Below are 5,196 nucleotides of genomic sequence, written 5' to 3'. Positions count from 1 at the left end.
ACTGTACTACTTTCTGTAGCAACCAGCAATCCTTGACCCAAACCTTAGCAGTCGAGACAAAAAGGAAGATTAGGATACATTCACATAGCACATCAGATTCACAAAAAGTACAGTCACCCCAGGTCCAGACTATTTTCTGGTACCTCTGTCCTACCTACAGCAGAGCAGGTTTGATTACCATGTGAATGAGGAAAGCTGCTGGAAGCTGCTGGACTGCTATCTCTAAGTGCAGCCCCATGGCTACATGAAAAATAGCACCGTTTACCACTATACTCAGATATAGTGGACAATAATTTGACAATTAAAAGTGGCCTTTCCCCTTACAAACTCCATATGGGCACTCTGAGCATTAATGAGCCATTACATTTATCATTCCTTTCTCTTCAGAGAAGAAACCAGTGGGGTTTTCCCCTTCTTCCCCACTGACAAACCAGTTCTAGCACTGCCCATCTGCAGCTTTAAGGATCTCTATACTACCTTTAATGGGAATGAGGCTGTCAAATTCCAAACTGGGTAATTAACTAAATTTTTTATTTTATTTTATTTTATTTTATTTTATTTTATTTTATTTTATTTTATTTTATTTTATTTTATTTTATTTTATTTTATTTTATTTTATTTTATTTTATTTTATTTTATCCATTTATATTCATATATTCATATATATATTTTGGTTCTAAAGTCAGTGCTGTTATCTGCTAAGGACTTTAATTAAATACGGTGTGATGATTCAAGGCAGGACTGTTATCAGCTGCCCTTTGTTCCCTCTGGTGGAAGGAACTAGAAAAAGGCTGGGAAGATGAGTGGCAGTTTGGATGCTCCACTTCAGGAAAGTGGGTTTGGGCTTATTCAGGGAATTTCACAGTAGAGTCCTTGGGAATCAGCCAAGAAGCAGAAAGAGGCTCAGGAGATCTAGCTGATTTATAAAAATAAGTTATGAGAACTCAGGAGCACACCATCTCATTGTGGAGGAAGACAGAATTTTGCAACAATCCCTTTATGCTCCAAAAAAAGACAACTTATAAAAGCATTACTTAGGTACGTACAGACTCAGAAAGCTACAACCCAGCTTGAGCTAAAGCTAGAAGTGAGCATTAAAGGTAACACGAACATTTGCTGCTTGCAAAAGGAAATTCAAAGAACATGGTTCCACTGATGGCTGCAGTAGACAACCTAGAAACAGATAATACAGAAAAGGCAGAAGCACTCAAAACCATTTTTGCATCATTTTTTCACAGTCAAAGCCTGTTCCCAGACTTCTGTGTGTATCAGTACAGTTAGGGAAGGAGAGGAAAAAAGCTTATATATATGATAAACCCATCATCTGTGGCGTAATGAACACACAGATACCAGGGTTCTTTAAGGATCAATAATTTCTAATAATTTCTAAAGGCAATAATTTCAACATCACAGAATCACAGAATTTCTAGGTTGGAAGAGACCTCAAGATCATCGAGTCCAACCTCTGACCTAACACTAACAGTCCCCACTAAACCATATCCCTAAGCTCTATATCTAAACGTCTTTTAAAGACTTCCAGGGATGGTGACTCCACCACTTCCCTGGGCAGCCCGTTCCAATGTCTAACAACCCTTTCGGTGAAGAAGTTCTTCCTAAGATCCAACCTAAACCTCCCCTGGCACAACTTAAGCCCATTCCCCCTTGTCCTGTCACCAGGCACGTGGGAGAACAGGCCAACCCCCACCTCGCTACAGCCTCCTTTAAGGTATCTGTAAAGAGCAGTAAGGTCGCCCCTGAGCCTCCTTTTCTCCAGGCTGAACAAGCCCAGCTCCCTCAGCCGCTCCTTGTAGCAGCTCTCCTCCTGATCACTCCCCTTTCTTCCCCTGTAAACAACAGACTTAGTACAGACATCATTTCCTCCCCAAGTGTATAAGTTAGGCCCTAGGAACTGGTCTAATAATTCAGCTAGCCTGATGGGGTCCTCAATTAAAGCCTTCAACTCCTTCTTAAAACTTCTAACCTCTCTGCTGGTAAGGAGGAGGAAGAGTTCACCTAAGAGGATACACAGTTAGTGTTCGTACTGTTTGTATCAGGGAAGGCAAAATTCTAAATATCTCTTCTACCTTGTTCTAATTCTTGCCAGAGCCTAGAGTACGATCCTTCTCTAGGGACAGCGTTAATTGCAGTCCCTGTCGCCCTTCCTGGAGTGGCTGCTGCTGCCACCGATGCAATATTAGGATCATAGGGAGCATAACTTGGCTCCTTCTCTGAAAAAGGAATCTTATTGTTTAGATATAAATTTAAAGCCTGAATTTTCGTCAGACCTATATTTTGGCCAAAATAATGCTGTTTCCTTAATTGGTTCTTTTGTCCACAGTGATACACAACATTTAACCATTTTCTTCTTTTATCACCTCCTCTAATTTTGGTATTATTTTTCCAATTTTTTATCATTCCTCCGGAAGGGCTGTTGGTAGGCACTCCCCCAGGGACATCTCCCTATCCCCTGGAACCCATATTTTCCCATTTTTCCCAGCCCTTGTCAGGGTGCTGCTACAGAAACTTAGCTCCTGCAGGGTACTGACTTGTGGAATTCAGACTCTATAACCCTGGAATGGTTATAAAGCAGGTATGTTTTTTCACACACACGCCGGACGCAAGGGGGATAGCTCCACCTAACTCTTGCACCATGCGGTTACTGGCAGTGTGCTTATATTAGTGGGACAAATACATATTTATTGCATTTCCCGTAAGTCTTCTGTATATTCATCAGGTCTCCAAAGAATCATTAACGTAGGTTATGCGTACTGGAGTCCTCAGGTGGTCAGTTGTCTGTCATACTCTGGTGGTCTTTCACTGAAGGTCAGAAGTCTTCCTCACTGCTTATCTTCTGGGCTTTCCTGTCTCTGACAGACTTCAGTTGTCAAGCCAGTTCTTGCTATTCCCATTATCTATGCATACAGTATTTTATTCCCTTATCTTTCGGTCGTTAACATACAGTTGTGCTAGCTAAGACCTAGGAATCACCATCCTTTATCTTATTCCCTGTCTCAGTACCACACACAAACATTCTGATTCTGGAAAATGGGGATGTACTGCCAAGCACTTTCCCGTACAAGGGGTACCACACACCTATGGGTTTACCAGATTGCCTGGTGTACTGCCAAGCACTTCACCATGCAAGAGGTTCTGTACCGTACACCAAATTTCCCGAGACTCTTCCTTCCTCTTTCTTATCTCACACTTCGTCTGTCTCCAGCCGTGCCCCTCGCGGAGCTACAGAACCACGGATCAGGACTCCACACTAGCTTCGTACAAAAGTACGTCTCAATCACATGTCACACAGAGTCTCACCTGACCCCCAAGGCAATACTTAATATTTCTTACCTTGGTCTGCGCACAGAGTTACCGGATCAGTTCTCAAACCCAGAGTGCCTACCTTCTTCCCTTCCCCAGTACTTCATGGATCCTGCCTTTTTAATCAGTCTCAGGCCTTCAGTTCTAGGCTCTCTTGTTTGTGATTGCAACGGCGGGCATCCCACAAGCAGGAGCACACCTACTAGTCACACAGTAAAGTTTATATACTTTATTTCTTGGCGACCGGGACCCTCCCCTGCTTCCCCATTGACTTGGTAGTCCAGGTTCACAACCTATCCAATGCTTCACAGATAATACATGGCTTTCAGTCACCAGCCTGTTATTTTTCAAATTTCTTTTGACTTTTTTTTTACTGTTTGGGGTGGTAATGTTTCTTCCCTTATCTGGCTTGACTTGATACCATGAATTTCACCTAATTTGCACTAAGGAGTCTGGTTGTCTGCATTTTACAAGTTTGTCTGGTAAGCTTTCTTATCACTGCAAGTATATCTCAATACCACATTCATTTCCCCTATACAATGTAACTCTAAATAATGTAACATCTCTAGAAAAAAAATCCTTCTTACACGGTCACATATACCCAGTATTGCTTTTCTGTTGAATATCAATTTAGTAGTTGTCTTTCTTACTCCTCCTGCCCCCCATACATTGGGTATTCCCAAGAAGCAGTATGTCTGGTACTTCCTGTGCTTATGTTACCAACTCAGGTGAGAAAACAACATTTTTGTTCCCATTCAATAATTGCTTGACCTGTGGGAGAATGGGGTATACCAGTCAGATGCTGGATGCCCCACTGTAGAAAAAAAGTGGGTTGCATGGGCCACATATCCTGGCCCATTATCTGAATCATTTTTGGCACTCCCATTGTTGCAAAAACTGACAGAAAATGTTTACACACATCTTTTGCTTTTTCTCCTGCATGGACAGATGCAAAAATACAGGCAGAAAGGGTATCAATTGAAACATAAACATAGCGAAGTTTTCCGAATTCTGGATAATTGGTAACATAAAAAAGCAGTCCTTTAACTCTACTACTATTAATATCCATGGCTGGATAGTTGGAGATGGTAATCCCAGTTGAAGTGCTCCAGTATTTTCCATGACTTTATTAATTTTTCTCAGATCATGTCACAGTCTCCACTTTCCATTCCTTTTCTTGATTACAAACACCGGAGAGTTCCAGGGCTAGTTGTGGGAACAATATGTCTCGCTTTAAGTTGTTAAGCAATTCAGCCTTCGGGCCTTATGTATCCTATTCCTCCTGGATCGAAGGGAAACAGATCCAGCTTCTTTTCAGGACCTTTAGAGCCTGGATCAAAAGGAACATCCAGGTCATCAGGGGGCGTAACAGCAAAGACCTGTGATGCCAGTACTGTCAGATAGGTGGATGAGCCCACAGCTCCCTCACTATCTGGTAAACCAGATGTTTCTGATTGTGGTCCCACATGGCTTGTTAAGACCTCAGAGATTGCTCACCAGGCACCAAGCAATCCAGGCACGACCTTGTCATTTTTAGTAGTAGAGTCCCAAAGCTTGACCTCAATTTGGTCCCATGTTTCAGGCTCATAAACCATCTGATTAGTAATAAAGGGAATAAGCTGGAAGGTTACCAGGACATTCTTTGGTTTTAAGGCCATATGATTCCCCATGATGCGCACCTGCATCCTTACCTTCAGCCAGTAAGGGGCAGTTGTGTGTGCAGGTCTGCTTCTCTTGTCTTGAGCTTCCTTCCAGCTTGGGTGCGCCTCCTTCCAGCGACTTTCAGTTTGAGCTTCCTTTCAGCTCTGATGCATTTCCTTTCAGCGCGTGGTCCTCTTCTCTGAGCAGTTTGAGCTTCCTTTCAGCTTTTCCTTTCAG

The 5,196-nt window shown here is 42.5% G+C and overlaps 1 long non-coding RNA gene across 1 annotated transcript; it reads right to left on the bottom strand.

Annotated features, from left to right (window-relative positions):
* Positions 1-3,532: 3,532 nt before the first annotated feature.
* Positions 3,533-5,159, bottom strand: LOC137843345 (uncharacterized). Its single transcript, XR_011089462.1, has 2 exons — positions 5,010-5,159; positions 3,533-4,648 (listed from the first exon to the last, which is right to left on the bottom strand). It is a non-coding gene; the product is annotated as an uncharacterized lncRNA (long non-coding RNA).
* Positions 5,160-5,196: the final 37 nt, after the last annotated feature.

Source organism: Anas acuta, chromosome 1 (genome assembly GCF_963932015.1).
Source record: "Anas acuta chromosome 1, bAnaAcu1.1, whole genome shotgun sequence".
NCBI lineage: Eukaryota > Metazoa > Chordata > Aves > Anseriformes > Anatidae > Anas > Anas acuta.
Note: the sequence above shows the minus strand (reverse complement) of the source record. Positions and strands in the feature narration are given on the sequence as shown.